Genomic DNA, 18,201 nt, shown 5'->3' on the forward strand with positions numbered 1-18,201 from the left:
GGTGTTTTAATTCTCAGCAAAACAATGCCATCAGCATAATTCAAATCTGCTAAACCATGTCCATAAATTCTATGAATTCCCCCTCTTTCTTCTTCAACTATTTCCTTCATTATGCAGCTTATTAGAACAGTAAACAAGAAAAGGAATAGAACACCTCATTGCAGCACTCCTAATTCATTTAAGAGTATTTCTTTAGCGTACTAACCTATTGGATTAACATCCTTTCCTACAAACCATAGCAATGTAGTACTTTCCAAACTATAACCATATACATACCATCAAATACATTTTCAAGGTCAACAAAAGCCATAACCAAAGTCCGTCTGAATTCAACGCATAATGTTCTTGGTATCTAGTCACTAAAATCTCGCAGTTATCGGAACCCGATTTGTTCATCCGTTAGTATACTGTCCAATGAAATGCATACCCTCTTCAGTCCTTTGCTACTCAATATTCTATATCCACAAATGCAACATACTCTGGGTGGGGTCCCTTTTTCCGGTATACTGTCACGTTACCGACCTTCTACTATTTAGGTATCCGTTCGATCTTCCATACATTGTGAAGCAGCTTCAATAATGCTCTTGCAGTTACGTACTTTCCGGTTTTAAGCATTTCTCTTGCAATTCCGTCTAATCTCCAAATCTTTTTCTTTTTAATTGCTCTACAGCTCCAGCTATTTCTTCAACAGTTATTTCATGTACAGACACTTCCAGCTCCTCATGAGGTTCAGGAATTACCAGAGCATTTCTCCAATTAAACGCCTTGTTCATGACTATTAAAATGTTCTTTCCATCTTTCTTGGATGTTTATATCAGATGTTATTAGTTCTCCATTAATATTAAACACAAGTAGGCTTTTTTGATCTCTTTACTTTGCCAGTAATCTTGTTTAATATTTCATAACATTTTCTGATTCCTATACAGCCTCTTGCATTAAGTAATTTATCAACTTTATCAACTTTCACTTCCGAGAATCTTCTTTTATCGCTTCTTGAGCACCTTTTCACTTCTCTATTGAGAGTCCAATATTTAGTTATTTCCACTTTAAAATCCATCTTATTCCCTCTTGTAATTTTAGTTAATTAAGATTTCATGGATTATTACATCAAGTTTTCTAGCACCAACTACTTTACTGCTTAGCTCTTAGTCTACAAAATTGTATGTTCCTTTGAGTTACTTCTTGGTATTTAACCTTCTACTGTAGATATCTGCACAGATCGTAGGTATGTATTCTTGGTCAGAGCTAGTATGGAGCTAAACAGCAAATACAAGAATACGACCACCCAGTAAGGAAACCTCTTTGTTGTCGCTCACCCTACTAGAAATAGCAGCTCATTACTATGCTATCATATCTTGCCGCAAAAAAACAAAAACATGTGAGAAAGGCTTCGAATAATGTAGTCCTAACTGCACTACATTTGTCTACGACTGAAATACTTTTGATTATAGATAATAAATCTGCTCGAATAGGATTGATTTGGGGTTAAACACAAAGAACTACTACAAGACAACCTTTCATCCTTTCGGGGTCGATAATCGAAGTATCAGTTGAGCACTGGGGTCAATGCAATCGACTTGCCCCATCCCCTAAAATAGCTGGCTTTGTACCAAAATAAAAAGCAATTATAGTTTAAGAGGGTGAAAGTTCTCCAGATATAGCGTAATTTTCAGGAAAATTAAAGGTTTAATCTCTCCGACATATTTGCACAGTTTGCATTATCTTTTTAAGGTGCTGGGGCACCACCTTAAAGTGTTTTAGTTGGACAAATCGACCAAAGTTATATGTTTTTTTTTTATTTATGTAAGGTACTTATTCTTTTGCCGAACAGATAAGTAACAGCGACGTAAAGAAACTAACACCGGCTGTTGAATGCGGTGCGAGCTTCCACATCGTTTATAGTTTCCATCACAAGCCGTCGGCAAACCCGAGGATATAAGTAGAAGAGACTTGTTTGAGATGCCGCATAGTGGGCTTAAACCCGAAATCTCGTGGTTGCAAAGCGAGCTTCTTAAGACCTCATGAATACGAAGCGAACTTCTTGAAAATTCAGCATTATATTACCAATATATCGTTTTGGCATATAGCCATATCTTTGCATCTGCGAGTTAATTTTTTTCCGGAACTTTCTGATACTAGAAACCTTTCGTATCGCCAAAGTAATAATTACTGGTGACAAATAAGGTTGTTTGTAAAGCTTACAATTCTCACTTATTTTCTTTTTATTTCTCTCTTCCTGATTCATTGTGCTTTTTTCCCTTTCTTTTTTAATAGCACGTGGTCCATCGTTATATCAGGTATAATATCTATATTAAATATCTATATTAGCGTTTACATTTATTATATGTATATGCACATGTGTGTGTGTATGTATGTATGTATGCATATATATATATATATATATATATATATATATGTGTGTGTGTGTGTGTGTGTGTGCGTGTGTATGTATATATATATATATATATATGTATATATGTATATATATATATTTATATATATATATATATATATATATATATATATATATATATATATATATATATATATGTATGTATATGTATATATATATACACGCACACATTTATATATCTATATTGAAATCTGTAGTTATTATATCTATATTAATATCTGTTTTTATTAAGATATCTATATTAACATCTATATTTATTTTAATATATATGTTCTAGAATATTGCGCATATACACATGCACACATACACATAAAATTGCTTATATAGATAAAAACATATATTTGTACGTTGATAGATATACACACATTTGCATACATTTTCTTTTTCTTAATGGAAGAGATAAAGCTATAATTAAAATTTACAGCTAAAGATACTGAAATTTATTTAAAGTTTATTCAAAAATTTATTTACAAATTCATTTCTGAATTTCTTCATCATCAGTGCAGCTTTACGTGTTTAAATATATTTTTCTTAATTTATTTAAATGTGGAAGATTTAAGCTTCTAAACTTGAAATTTCACTTTGTTGATCCAACGTCTGTTAGCAGATAATTGCCTAATTTATTTTATATGACAACTTATCTAGGACGACCTCAACTCTTTGTATATTATTCTCTCCCACAGGCACGTATTTTCGCTGCAGTTCGGCGGAGCAGTTACCGACCTCGTATTTTTACCAGTGTGGCGAGTACTAAACTATTTGGCTCTAATTTGTGCTTTTAATTATCGATATCATCCCCACCACCACCATCATCATAATCATCATCATCATCATCATCATCATTACCATCATTATTTTATAATTAGTAATTTCTTCCTTATGATCACCATCATATCTGTTCACCGCTGTCGTTGTCCGTAGTCTCTGAGGTTTGTCAGTCCCATTTCATAATGAGACTAGCCACTCATCATACGCCTTCCTCCAAGTTTTCACACGGCTGGTGCTCTGAAACTTAGAGACAAATATTAGAAATATTTATTAATTACCATTGATAACTTCAACAGTAGCAGAAACAAGAAATTAATCAGTAAGATGACTGGCGGCAAAGGCATAGGGTCCGTCGAAACGACCTTATGGGTGTTGCACAGCATCACGCAGGCACCAAATAAACATTTGCAGAGAACATAAAAATAGGGTTTGGTCGGTATAAAAGTCCGTTTTTTTCGGTACTTGACTGAAGAAAGATTGTCGACCAGACAATAATCTAGACATCATTGCTCCACTTATTTCTCCTCTCTCCAGTAACAAATGCTACACACCTGAATTTATGACAATGTGAAAAAAGTTAGAGTAAAGCTAGAATACTTCAGCAGACTTTGGAAGGTGTGAAAGTCAGCGCTGTCCGCATTCAATAAGATTTATATCGTACGGCTTTTGTAACGCCACTGTTAGTATCAACATTTGATCTCCTGTGGAGATCTGCAACTTAGAAACCATGACTTGGATGATATTAATCCCCAATGGTAACTTTAACACTGACAAGCAGAAAAAGTGGGCAGCGGTGTATGGTCAGATAAAAAGTATCTCACAGACAATACTTGTTAAACAGTAAAATGAGAAATGAGCACGTCACATGCGTATACAAAAGAGGAAATCGATAACTTAAGAGTAGGTGAAGAACTCATCAATATACAACAGTATCAGCTAGATCACAGAAAAACCCGACATATTGTATCTAATCGGAAAAGGTATTCATTTGTTCAAAATTCCAAGCCACTGCACATATACAGTAGTGAGTTAGCCTGCGAAACTTCTACTAGTGATTCCACCTGAGTGCTTCAGCTTGCGATCATGCCACGAATATTTAGATTTCCGAGAGCTATATCAGCGAATAACTTAACATCTGATTAATATCCCTCTCTTTCTATATATATTATGATATGTAACATTTACTTCCAGGAAGCATTATGTGGCATTATTTTAGTAACAGTTTAACTCTTGTACTCATAATTCTCTTGTTTTTTTCCCCATTACGGTTCATCACGTGTTTCATTAAATTGTTTCATTCACCAATTCTTTACGTCATCCTTTATAACAAGGCATTATGCCACACAAACTGTATTGTTGTTTAAATTATTCTACTATTTTTTCTTTTCGTCTTATTTTTTAAAATATTTCTTTAACGGTATAATTTACATATTCATTTGTGTGCGTGCGTACGCGTGCTTGTGTGTATGCATGCATGTGAATGCATATATGTGTATATGTATATGCACATATGCACATATGCATATATGCATATATATATATATATATATATACACACATATATATATGCATATGTGTATGTGTATGTATGTATATATATATATATATATATATATATGTGTGTGTGTGTGTGTGTGTATGTGTGTGAGTGTGTGCGCGTGCGCGTGTGCGTGTGTATGCATGTATAGGATTCGCGATGCAAAGGAAAAGTCGAACTCAAAACATGATTGTATATATATATATATATATATATATATATATATATATATATATATATATATATATATATATATATATATTGCCCAAAGTTATATTTGAATCGGATTGTACTTGGGCATAACAATTTTAATTTAAAAAAAAAATGTTCCAAACTCTTGGCCACAACTGTAGTTTATCCGTAACAATGAAACCGACAAAATGCATATTCGTATACATACATACTTACATACACATACACTTATGAAAACATATAAACATTCATATACAGAGAATGTATGTGCGTGTGTATGAGGGTCGTGGGTGAGCGCGCCTGCATATTTCGATACACAAATATATTTTATTTATACATTTTCTTATTTTGCAAACTCAAATATGATTTTATATGCTGAATCTATCTGCTGATTTACGTGTTGGTCGAGCATGGCTGGGTTAGCCAATGAAGAGCACTTTTACTTCCACCATATTTTATTTGTCATTTGTGATTAATATTGACTTGTTTTTATCATAAATGTCGTCTGACGACGCCTAATATTGCACTGCACAGAAACTTCAAGTAGTAACAAACGGCTCAACCTATTGCATTAAAGACATTTTCCTATATGTATTGAGCAGTATTTTACCGTTCATTACCACTACGTATGTTTATATGAATAAACCTATGTATAAATGTGTATATATGAATATGTGTGTGAATACGTAATATATGATATATAATACATAACATAATTTAATATAATACGCACATACACACACGCACCTACAAAGTAAACAAAGAAATGTGCCGACTTTACCTATTTCTCTCTAGACTGAAAAAATATGACGAACAGACTTAATAGATTTTCGACACTTATTGGGACTTGTTCAGAGGTGTCTACATCACTTAACCAAACGTAGAGAAACAAGTGGCCAATCCGTTTATATAAACATCAAAACGCGTAGCTTCAGAGAACTGAAACAACTAATCACTTATGTAATAAACACTTTATTCATTATCAGAGACTTTTCAACAGGGAAACCCAGTCCGCACATTATCAAGGTTTGATAAATTATAAGTGAACTTACTTTGTAGATATACAAACATGTCAAATTTAATTATTTCTCTGTAGACTGAAAAAATTATGAACAACCTAAATCAATTTTCGACCCTTATCGGTGTCTCATCAGAAGTGTTTACATCACTTGATCAATGATATAAACATATACGTATTTTTTTTTTTTTTTATGTGAAATTTTGAAGCAATGTAACAAAATTTGAAATGTGATAGATCTGAGATGAGGAAAATAATGCTATTAGTAAAAAATATATAGTTTTATAGTTATTTCTTGTGACTTCTCTCTTCTTTGTCAAAGAGTGCATGAGCAAGATTGAGTAGATGGACGAACATCAAATTTTGTGAAACACAACTTTAACAAAGGTATATTTGGAACAGAAATAAGGAAATAAGAAAACGAAATAATAAAACTATATTTTCTTTTCTTTATAAATATTACTGTAAATCCCAGACTACCTCTGATCTATGATAAAAGATGCTTTGGATATGACCATTTTTTTTATTTACCGAGATATTATGTGTAATGTGTGGAGGCGCAATGACCCAGTGGTTAGGGCAGCGGACTCGCGGTTTCGATTCCCAGACCGGGCGTTGTGAGTGTTTATTGAGTGAAAACACCTAAAACTCCACGAGGCTCCGGCAGGGGATGGTGGCGAACCCTGCTGTACTCTTTCACCACAACTTTCTCTCACTCTTACTTCCTGTTTCTGTTGTGCCTGTAATTCGAAGGGTCAGCCTTGTCACACTGTGTCACGCTGAGTATCCCCGAGAACTACGTTAAGGGTACACGTGTCTGTGGAGTGCTCAGCCACATGCACGTTAATCTCACGAGCAAGGCTGTTCTGTTGATCGGATCAACTGGAACCCTCGACGTCGTAAGCGACGGAGTGCCGACAACAACAATGTGTAATGTGTCCTTTTTAAAGGCAGTCGGTTGTAATTAGAGATTTCCTTTTTGATTTGATATATTTGGGATTTTGATTTTTGTGTTTGTATTTCGTGAAATTCATTTGGTTTCTAACATCAAACATTAACTATTATCGCTCTAATGTTCAAACAAGCACTTTTTCCCTTCTATTAACATATCATTCTAGTTAAACTTCTTCTGTGCTTGCCATAGTTTTCGAGAAAAGTTATTAATATGTGAAGGCAGAAGGTGTTTCTTTTCACACTCATCTCTCATATAAATTTACGAAAGTTATTAATCAGTTTTCAACAAGTTTCTACTTCTAATTTGGAAGATTTTTTTTTTTACTTTCAATAAATCTTCGGCTCACCTCAAATACCTGCTGTTAATTTTCTTTCAAAACGGGTTACTAGTAACTTAACTTTATTATTCTCAGGTAGTGGTAAATAAGCAACTTTAGGTCAACGTGAAGAGTTGTAATAATATATTTATATACTGTCTCATTTTATATCCTTCGTAGCCTGTCCTTCCGTATAAATGGCTTGTGCCAAAATATTTGAGTCCTATAAACTGGCTTCTCTTCAAGGCTATGAAGTACAGTTCTAATTATTTGCTGACTCTCTACAAATTTCGAATAGAATACACATACGAAAACAGTTCATATATCTGGTACAATGGTTTTTCTACACGCTCAAACATCACAGACCTCATCTAGTAGAACATCTGACTTATTTACAAAAAAACTTTCTTACCAACACACTTAAACTTCTTGCCCAGAGACGGTAGACGGTTTATCTTCTCGTTCCCTTTCTCTTCCTCTTCTCCTCTTCCTCTCCCTCCTTCTCTCTCTATCTCCTCCTCCCCCTTCTTCTCCCCTCTCTCTTTTTATCTATCTATCTATCTATCTATCTATCTATCTATCTATCTATCTATCTATCTATCTATCCATCTATCTATAAATATATATATATATATATATATATATATATATCTGCATCTTCTGTTACTACAATGGCACCTGCCACTGGAATTCTCTCTCATTCGCATTTTACTGAACCTAGATTACATTGATTTCATCAGTTTTAAGAGATTACGAATGCATTTGGACACTGCTCTTCCTTCTCTTGACGAAGCCATAATAAAATTGAAAACATGAAAACTGTCTGTATGTAGTTTGAAGGCCATGGCTAATTAAAACACTCTGAAGACCATAGCAGCTGTGAATCAGCCACGTGGAGTTTGGGTGAATACGGTCTAGGATGATTATGTGTAGTAACACTAACATCTTAAATGTTGCGATTCAGGTTTTACCGGTGAAGATGTGAGATCATCAGGAGGTAAACAATGAGGACAAAACTGTTCTTTGAGATACATCAAAGTATGTTTCAGAGAGAGAGAGAGAGAGAGAGAGAGAGAGAGAGAGAGAGAGAGAGAGAGAGAGAGAGAGAGAGAGAGAGAGAGAGAGAGAGAGAGAGGGGTTGGGGTAGTTGCATTGGTATAAGATAAGAGAAACGAAATATGGAAGAAGATCACAGATAGGCATTTTGGTCATCAGATTCACATGCCAGAAAGTATCAAATATTGTTAAAAGAAACCTATCCGTCATATTAGATTTCCCAGAGACACAATTTGTGTAGCCAATCTTATATACACTCAATGTCTTTGACAATTGCGATACATTAGAGAACTTTTAACTCTAGATGTCGTATATTATAGCCAAGAGAGCGATATATTTTCTTACAGGACCACGATAATTACGAGCCAACGCTGTGGCCTGTTAGAAATAGCGACTAATATTTTCTCAAATCACGTGCTACTCTACATATTGGGTGATGTAGTCCTAGATACACTGTGCTTGAAATAAAAACGAAATGCTCATGACTCGAACGTCTTTGATTGTAGATCAACTTAGTCAGAGCTTGCCAGGGTTAAGCAACAACAACAATAACAGTAAATAACAACAACATCAACATCAACAACAGCAACAACGTCAACAGCTGCATTCTGTCTAGCTGCTAACTATAATTAATCCGCAGAAATCAAGCGACTGTTCTCAGAATAATTACCAATTCTACCTTTAACATAACTTTCACTCTCTCATTTGTTTTAAACAGTCGTAGAAAATATCCTACAGTTACGGAAAGAACAAGTGGACCATTATCCATTTCCAAGGTTTTCATACTTTCCTGTGGAGAATCAATATTTAATCTCCAATTATCCTATTTCGTATGGAATTCCAATTTATTCTGTTTGGCATTTGATAATTTTGAATTATAAGTGAATTCCCTTTTCTTTTTGTAAAGATATTATGAAAATATTTCTTTGTTTTTAACCTTCGTCTGAAAGCCACATACTGGAAATATTATATAAAACGTCTTTAAAAACATATTCATTATTCAGATGCATAGAATATTGAAAATATTAGATACATTATTATAATTTAATATTTAATGCGTAAATATGCTTACATACATACATGTATACATACATAAAGGCAGATAGATAGATAGATAAATAGATAGATACATACATACATACATACATACATACATACATACATACATACATACATACATACATATATACATACATACATACCATACCATAACATAACATATTGACGTTTCAAGGTTAAATGACCCCATTATCAGGATGTCACATCGTAGAATTACCGTTGCAGTTTGTTTTCTATTTATGCATTCCAATTATTATTACTATCTTCCACTTTGGTGTAAAGATTGTGGCGATTAATAGATTGTCGCAAATGGATAATTTTAACGCATTTTCTATATATTGATTCTGACTCTTTGGCCTTGGGTAGTATTGGAATATCATTATAAAAATTTGTCGCTAATTATTGTTTATTCAGTGGGATATTATATATAATATTCCATAATATTATATAACGGTGGTAATTATTTGAACAGTTACCGTTACAAGAACAGCATTAAGTTATATTAAGTAAATGCATTGTGATACCATCTTGTTGAACATGCATTAATGACCTACGTGAAAATGTATCCATTCTTTCTGTGAATATTTCTATATCAATAATATATCAATATCACGTTTAATCGAAATACGAAAGCTGTAAATTTTATTTAATCATATGAAGTCACACTAGCACATCACTTTTCCAAAGGTTAATAATGAATATGAAACAAGAGTGCTTTGTTAAGTATTTAAATATTATGGTTTGGTTAATTCTTTCTATTTGTGGGTTCTACGTTTAGATTTATGTGACCTTTAGTCATTTACTTGTCGTCTACCCTCTAAAGATGTAGTATCAAAGCCCTCGAAAACTTGACTGTACATGTATGTATGTATGTATGTATGTATGTATGTATGTATGTATGCATGTATGTATTCTTTTAATTATTTGAAATCTTCTTGCAAGGAAGGAGCTGTTTTCTAACAAAGACGCAGCACTCCCATCGTTGAAATGGAAGTAACAAAAAACAAATTCAGGTTTTAAACTTTAGAAACGTCCTGCATATTTTCACTATTCCATTCACAGATTGCATTGGTAATGTATGAAGTAGCTAGCCGATTTCTTTTCCTGAAAACCACAGCTTATGTAGATTGTCTGCAGAGATTTACTTTCAAAACCAAGTGCACCAACCATTATTGGTATAAATATGAATTTATAATCGAGATATAGAAACTGGATGTTTTGAAATAGTTGTCCGTAATTATCTTCTCTCACTTTGATTTTCAAAGAGATATTTACATCAACAGAGCAACTAAGCTCTATGACGATGTATATGTACGTCTCTTCTACTTTTTTAATTATTATAAATCTTCCACTGAGGAGGGAGCCGGTTTCCAACAAAGATACAAGGCTCCATCTTTGGGATGTAGTTAACACAGACGAATTCACATTTGGAACTTGAGTAAAGTGTTGCAAATTTTTACTGTTCCATTCACAGATTGCACTTATAACGTACGAATTGCCGGTCGATTTCTATTTCTGAAAATCCCAGTTTATCCAGATTCTCCTTTAAGCATTTACTAACAAAACCTAGTGCTCCAATTATTATTGGTATGAATATAAATTCATAGTCTGGATATAGAATCTGGAGTTTAGAAGCAGTTGTCCATAGATATCCTTTTTCTTTGATTTTGAAAGAGATATTTATATCTGCAGGGCATCTAACCTCTCTAATGGTACATACCTTTGCCTCTCTGTCCCAAACAACAATATTTGACCTGTTATGTCTACATTTCACAGATGGGAATATCCAACCAGTATTCCTTGAGTTGGTGTTTATGAATGTTTATCAACGCCGTGTATATAATGACTGCCATACCATCAAAATGATATAAAATTAACTCTCTTAATAATACTGATATACAAAATACCCAAATTTCATATTGTAATTAATTTATACTTTATAATGTGTAACACATAACTTGTTTATAATAACCCGGCCTCGGTTCACTTAGGTGAGCTTCAGCTAGCAGCAACTGAAGCTTCAGCTATTTGCTAAAAGCATCGTTTTGAACAAAGATTCTGCAGTTATATTTTCTAACGAGAATCACAATTTGCGTAATCCAATTGATATAAATTAAAAACCATTCCCAGTTTTAATACATTCGAAAAGTCTCTCGGGGTGCCGTAGATTACACAGAGCTGCATACATACGGAAGTGATATATGCTTTAGTAGAATAACGCAATGGTCGTTGCCCTATGTAGCTGTCAATATAATAACAATTTAAAATACAGAAGAAACAAGTAATACTCTATGTCGGTAATAACCGCTTGTGAAGTTACTAGATTTGAATTAGAGTCGAGAATATGTTTACTTCGAGAAAAAAACATTTTTCCTTTTTCGTAAAGTTAATTGTTTACTGTTTATAGTTACATTAACCTCATAACATTACTTTACATGCTCAAAACTAAGAGCTTTCAAAAATGCATTCTCATCGACGAAGAGCTTTTCTTAAAACGTCTATATTCTCGTTTTCCCATGATGTACGACCTTATCAAAATTTGCAGATTTCATCAATACTGAATTATATGTTACTACTGTAGCTAAATCGGAACTTTAACTGCTGTGGATTCAAATTTAACTAGAGTAGGTTTTGATAATTTGGGATTTTGTTAACGTCTACATGTGCTTCATCTAGCAAGTTTAATCAACTCAGTTTTTCGACTCAGTTTTTCGAAACGCACACAAGTAGATACACAAGCACACACACACACACACACACACACACACACACACACACACACACACACACATACAAACACACACATACGTACACATACAAACACATATACACACAAACACACACACATACAAGCACACACATACTCACACGTGCACATAAGTATACACACACGCAAGCAGCCTTTTCTCTATAATTCAGCATGTCAATTCGGCAATTTTATGCCTAGTTACGCAATACTTTAATACCTCCACCGACAACACCATCGACACCACTACCTCCATTACTACTACTACTACTACTACTACTACTGCTGCTGCTGCTGCTGCTACTACTACTACTACTACTACTACTACTACTACTACTACTACTACTACTACTACTACTGGCGAGATCAATGCTTAACGAAATCAATATACCAGAAACAAAGTCACCTGAAGTTAATTATTCAATATAGCTTGTACTTGATTACATAGGTATGTATGTATGTATATATATATATATGGGAGAATGTACGAAAAAAAACAACAACAGACGAGGACAGGTGGTGTAAACAACAAAAGGATGTATTAGTATGACGCTCGGGAATACGGAAATTCTTTAACGTTTCGAGCTACGCTCTTCATATATATATATATATATACAGAGAGAGAGAGAGGGGGGGATTAGTTATACAATTCATTAGAATCTAGGCATATCAACAAGTAGGTCGCCAGGACTGGCTGGGTGTTTAACATTGAGCTTACAGTATAGCAAAACAACCATTAGTTATCATTTGTTGGTAGTATACTGCAAGTATGTACATGTACAAATACATATATGATACATATATGCATATAGATATCTGTATATATATATATATATATATATATATATATATATATATATATATATATCATCATGAGTGATATCCAAACTACAGTGGAGAAGGCTAGCCACTGGATTTGGTTAAAAAGAGACGATGAGTGATGGCTAGAAGAATATTGAGCTTTATTTAATAACCAGTTGATCTAGCAAGTGGGGCCTCATATCAGTGAGGGTGGGGGGCGGTACGCATTGATGCCGTCGAGAGGTAGGCCCCGAAACGGCATTCTCTCCTGATGACCCCATACACTTGCTGGCTTCCGGTATGCGGAGTTCTCGACTGGTAGCACTTGCATGTGCGAGTTGTTTGCAAGACATATATATATATATATATATATATATATATATATATATATATATATATATATATATATATATATATATATATATATATATATATATATATATATGTACATACATACATTTATATATATATATATTAATCAATGAAATTCCAACCAAGTCTGATTTTCATGTGTTGTTATTTACGACTTTTACAATTTTACAATATTGGAATAAACTAGTGCATTCATGCGTTACTCAATCATTCGGTTTATGTAGTGACAGTTGTGTTGCACAATTGACAGCTACCATATATATATATATATATGTGTGTGTGTGTGTGTGTGTGTGTGTGTGTGTGTGTGTGTGTGTGTGTGTGTGCACTCTCACATATACAGTGACGGCCATAATGTAAGGGTCAGTAAGAACAAGTGCATTGAAATATTCATTATTGAAGATTAACAAAACGTTGAGACTAGATATTTTACACATATTTAGATATATCTAATGTCTATTTTTCGTGAAAATTTCAAGTGAATGGAATAAAGTTATGAGGAAAATTTCAAGGGAATGGAATAAAGTTATGAGGAAAATTTCAAGGGAATGGAATAAAGTTATGAGGAAATAAACAAATAATCTTCCAAACTGCAACGGCCAAAAGTTAAGGGTCACTTAGGAAAAGTGAACAAAAAGAAACCCTTACTATTAATATTTTGTGAACGTCTCTTTACTCTCAATGACTTCCTGACATATGTTATCACAGGACTGAATCAATTTCTTGCAAAATGATGGAATAATATTGAGTTCATTATGGTGCTTTGGATTTCTCCTCCGCGTCCCATCTCCAATAATCTTCCAAACGTTTTCTATAGGGTTGAGATCTGGACTTTGAGGTGGCCAGTCCATGAGATCAATTCCTTCATCATTCAAAAAATCCTTGACTCTCTTCGCAGTGTGACAGGGAGAGTTGTCCTGCACGAAGATAGGAAGTTGAACTGACCAAGATCAGAGATGTGGAAGGGCATGCTGTCTAAGAATCTGTTTTGCGCGATAAGTTGACATCGGATGTGGAGCTAAACTCGCGAGATATCTCAGCAGCACTCTCAAACCTATCCTTCAGTGACATTCTAACCATAATACGATCCTGTCTTGGTGAAGTTTTACGACGTCTACCGGTTTGGGGTTTAGCATCTGTCGATCCTGATGACTTAAAACGAGCTACAACACTTCTAGACCTTCCTACAGTAGTTGCTATCACAGAATTTGACTTGCCTATTCGTGAAGGTACACAATCCTTTGTTCTTCATCACAGAACGCCGGTCGTCTCTCACAAGTCACCATGTTGACAGTTGAATGTTCCAATAATGTAAGATCATAAGAAGTAAATGTTAGCCCATTAACAGTCTTCTAAGTAACAAATACCTCGGTTTGTAGTTTATTTTTTCTAAGTGACCCTTAACTTTTGGCCGTTGCAGTTTGGAAGATTGTTTGTTTATTTCCTCATAACTTACGAAATATTTATTCCATTCCCTTGAAATTTTCACCTAAAATAGATATTAGATATATCTAAAGATGTGTAAAATATCTAGTCTCAACGTTTTGTTAATCTTCTATAATAAATATTTCAATACACTTGTTCTTACTGACCTTTATATTATGGCCACCACTGTATATCCTTTATCTCATATTTGTTTCAGTCGTTGACTTTGAAGGATTATAGTCGAACAAATCAACCCTAGTACTATATTTTCAAATCTGGTGCTTATTCTATGAATATATTTTGTCGAATCGCTAGTTTACGGGGAGGTAAAGAAACCAATACCGGTTTTCAAATGGGGGCAGGAGTATAAACAGGGACGCAAAGACACACACACAAACACAAACACATGTATATATACGGCTGGTTTGCACACATTTTCCGTGTACCAAATCCGCTCACAAGGTAATGGCTACCCCAGGGCTATAGTAGAAGTCACTTGCCCAAAGTGCCACGTAGTATGACTGAACTCGAATGCAAGTGGTTACAAGGCGAGCTTCTTAATTACGCAGCCAGAGAGAGAGAGAAAAACAAAGAGAGAAAGAGAGAGAAACAAAGAGAGAGAGAAGGAGTGAGAGAAGGAGTGAGAGAGTGAAAAAATATATTTATACAGAGATAGAGAGAGAAAGGTGGGGAGAAAATGCTGTCTTTTCTGAATTGTAGAATAAAGTGGATATTTTGTAAACAGTATAAAATAGCAACCATATCATTGGTAAACAAATAACAACAGACATTTTTATCTCTCTGTGGGCAGAAGCAACCTCTCTTTCTGTCCACAGGGAGATAAAAAGACATCTGCTTATATTATCCAATCTATTCCATTATACATCACAGTAACTGGTTTAAGGCGGGTACTGTTTACTATGATATACCTTAGTGTACATTTCAATATATCAGTCATATTGTTGTTTAGTACATCAATAATCAAATCCATAACTATTTCGGATGTTTCATGTCCTTTGCTTTAGGATCTTTAAAATTTTGACCTTGTCAAATGATCCGTAGAAAACTGAACTGAAAGAGAATTAAAAACGTAGCTTGTGCCTACTCTATGGAATGTCCTCCAATTTCCACCAATATTTTAATACGGTTAAGGCGGCGATCTTGCAGAATCGTTAGCACGGACAAAATGCCGCTAAGCATTTTGCCCTACTTTAAGCTGTGGGTTCAAACTCCACTGCGGTCGACTTTGCCTTTCATGCTTTTGGGGTCGCTAAAATAAATGCCAGTTGAGGACTGGGGGCGATGAAATCGACTTACTCCCTTCCTTGAAATTGTGGGCCTTGTGCCAATATTTGAAATCAATATTTTAATACAACTAAGACAGTGACCTGGCAGAATTGTTAGCACGCCAGGCAACATGCTCATCGGTATTTCGTCCGTCTTCACACGTTCTGAGTTCAAATTCTGCCGTGGTCGACATTGCCTTTCATTTTTGTGGAGTCGATAAAATAGGTACCACTTGAGCACGGGGATGAGATAATCGACTTAGCCCCTCCTCGAAATTGTTCGCCTTGTGCGAAAATTTGAAATTATTATTATGAAGGGCTCGAAGGTAGTTGAGCTGACAGAATGCTTAGCACGTTGTGCAGAAAGCCCACCAGAATTTCGTCCGTCTTTACATTCTGAGTTCAAATTCTCTCGAGATCGACTTAGCCTTTCATCACTTTCGAGGTCTATAAAATAGGTACTCGTTGAGCATTGGGGGTCGATTTCATCGACCTTAACCTCTCCTTCAAACTGCTGGCCTGGAGCCGAAATCTGAAACCAATATTACGATGTCCTCGAAGGCGGCGAGCTGGCAGCGTAGTTAGCCCACAAGACATCGGCAGTAGCAGCAATAGTAGTAGTAGTAGTAGTAGTAGTAGTAGTAGTAGTAGTAGTAGTAGTGTTAGTAGTCGCAGCAGCAGCAGCAGCAGTAGTAGTTGGTGGTGTTGTTGTTCTAGTTGTAGCAGCAGCAGCCGCAGCAGCAGTAGTAGTAGTAGTAGTAGTAGTAGTAGTAGTAGTAGTAGTAGTAGTAGTAGTGTTAGTAGTCGCAGCAGCAGCAGCAGTAGTAGTTGGTGGTGTTGTTGTTCTAGTTGTAGCAGCTGCAGCCGCAGCAGCAGTAGTAGTAGTAGTAGTAGTAGTAGTAGTAGTAGTAGTAGTAGTAGTAGCAGCAGCAGCAGCAGCAGTAGTAGTAGTAGTAGTAGTAGTAGTAGTAGTAGTAGTAGTAGTGATCCACTGGTGTTGGTAGTGTTGGTAGAGCTGCAGAAGAGTGGTGTTAAAGTATTGCGTAACTATGAATATAATTGCCGAATTGACAGCTTCGATTAAACGGAAAAGACAGCTGGTGCGGGCGCGTGGAAATGGATGTTTACGCGTGTGTTAATGTTTGTGTGTGTGTGTGTGAGTGTGAGTGTTTGCGAGTGTAAGAGAGAAGAGAGAGAAAGCAGAGGGAGAAAGACAAAGAGAGAGAAAGATAAAGAGGGAGAGGGAGAGAGAGAGAGAGAGAGAGGGGGGGGGAGAGAGAGAGAAAGAGTGCGAGAGATTGATTTCGGGTGTGAAAAAGTAAAAACAAAAGTCCGTATACATGCAACATGTATTTCATACGAATCTTAATGAAACGCAATGAAATGCTCGAACAAAAAATTATAATTATAAATAAAATAGAAAAATAAACAAGAAACAACAACAAAAATTATATACATACATACAGTATATGTATATATGTATGTATGTATGTATCTATATACATGTATATGTATATATACATATATAGACATATACATGTATATATATAAATATATATATATGTACACACAAGGTTACATATACATACATATATATATATGTGTGTATGTGTGTATGTATGTATGCATGTATGTATGTATGTATGTATGTATGTATGTATGCATGTATGCATGTATGCATGTATTTCTATAAACGCTGTCGAGTTAACAACTGCAGCACCCTCTTCAGGCAAATTTTCCAAACTGAAGCCATATGAATAGTGAAACAACAGTTTTCTTCCTTCTTATGAATTATTGTGAAAACTGAATCTTACTGGGGTAATGACACCTATACAGTATTTCAGATAATTATTTATTGATTTTTTTTCTCACATAATTATAACATTGAGGATGTTTTAGACGTTACTATAGCGACGACTCTGTGGAGAATAGATTCGTTACATATAGTAAACGAATGTAAAGAAAATACAATTAACACATAACTATAATTAGGTCTATCTATCTATCTATCTATCTATCTATCTATCTATCTATCTATCTATCTATATAACTATCTTTCTTCCTTTATGTTTTGCTATACATACATGTATATCATCTATGCTTTTTCTCCCTTTTCTCCATCTGTTATGCATACACATAACCGTTAACAGCTTTAATTAGTCTTTTCGTGTATATATATATATATATATATATATATATATATATATATATATATATATATATATATATATATAGGGAGAATTCACAAAAAAAATCA

General features: G+C 34.6%; 1 non-coding gene across 2 annotated transcripts in view; it reads left to right on the plus strand.

Annotated features, from left to right (window-relative positions):
• The window catches only part of LOC106883135 (uncharacterized), a 274,310-nt gene extending 270,836 nt beyond the window's left edge, over positions 1 to 3,474 (plus strand). Inside the window, exons 3-4 of one of the 2 annotated variants that reach the window (XR_016244244.1) lie at positions 2,275 to 2,297; positions 3,097 to 3,474. This is a non-coding gene — a transcript (uncharacterized LOC106883135). The remainder of the gene's footprint in view (positions 1 to 2,274; positions 2,298 to 3,096) is intronic. The other variant, XR_016244245.1, reaches the window with a different exon arrangement.
• Positions 3,475 to 18,201: the final 14,727 nt, after the last annotated feature.

The sequence above is a fragment of the Octopus bimaculoides genome, chromosome 1 (assembly GCF_046866305.1).
Source record: "Octopus bimaculoides isolate indiv1 chromosome 1, ASM4686630v1, whole genome shotgun sequence".
Classification (NCBI taxonomy): domain Eukaryota; kingdom Metazoa; phylum Mollusca; class Cephalopoda; order Octopoda; family Octopodidae; genus Octopus; species Octopus bimaculoides.